The sequence below is a fragment of the Penaeus monodon genome, chromosome 19 (genome assembly GCF_015228065.2).
Source record: "Penaeus monodon isolate SGIC_2016 chromosome 19, NSTDA_Pmon_1, whole genome shotgun sequence".
Lineage (NCBI taxonomy): Eukaryota > Metazoa > Arthropoda > Malacostraca > Decapoda > Penaeidae > Penaeus > Penaeus monodon.
This window is the reverse complement of record NC_051404.1, coordinates 33,115,298-33,115,619: the sequence shown is the minus strand read 5'-3', so window position 1 is coordinate 33,115,619 and position 322 is coordinate 33,115,298. Positions and strand designations below refer to the sequence as shown.

The following is a 322-nucleotide window of genomic DNA, read 5'->3' as shown; positions in this document are numbered from 1 at the left end:
TTTCTCCTTGCATTCCCTCTAGCTTTTCTCTCCATCTTTCTTCTCTTTTTTATGCTGCTTTCTTCTTCATTCTTACCCTCCTTTTTTCCCTCTCCTTGTATTACCTTCCATTATCCACCTTCTCGACTTCATTTTTTTCTCTCATCCTCGTTTTCCCATCTATTATTCACCTCGGCTTCCTCTTCCTCCTCCTTGCCCTCTTCCTTGCAGTCCCCCGGGCCCTCCCATCCATCATTCTCATACTCGACTTTTTTTTATTTGCTTCTTGTCCCCTTTACTGCATTCCCGCGGGCTGTCTGCACTTCAATTCTCTTCTCCTTCA

The 322-nt window shown here is 44.7% G+C and overlaps 1 long non-coding RNA gene across 1 annotated transcript in view; it reads left to right on the top strand.

Annotated features, from left to right (window-relative positions):
* LOC119585472 overlaps positions 1-322 on the top strand; it is a 15,863-nt gene that overhangs the window by 15,001 nt on the left and 540 nt on the right. The gene's annotated exons all lie outside the window — the stretch shown is intronic.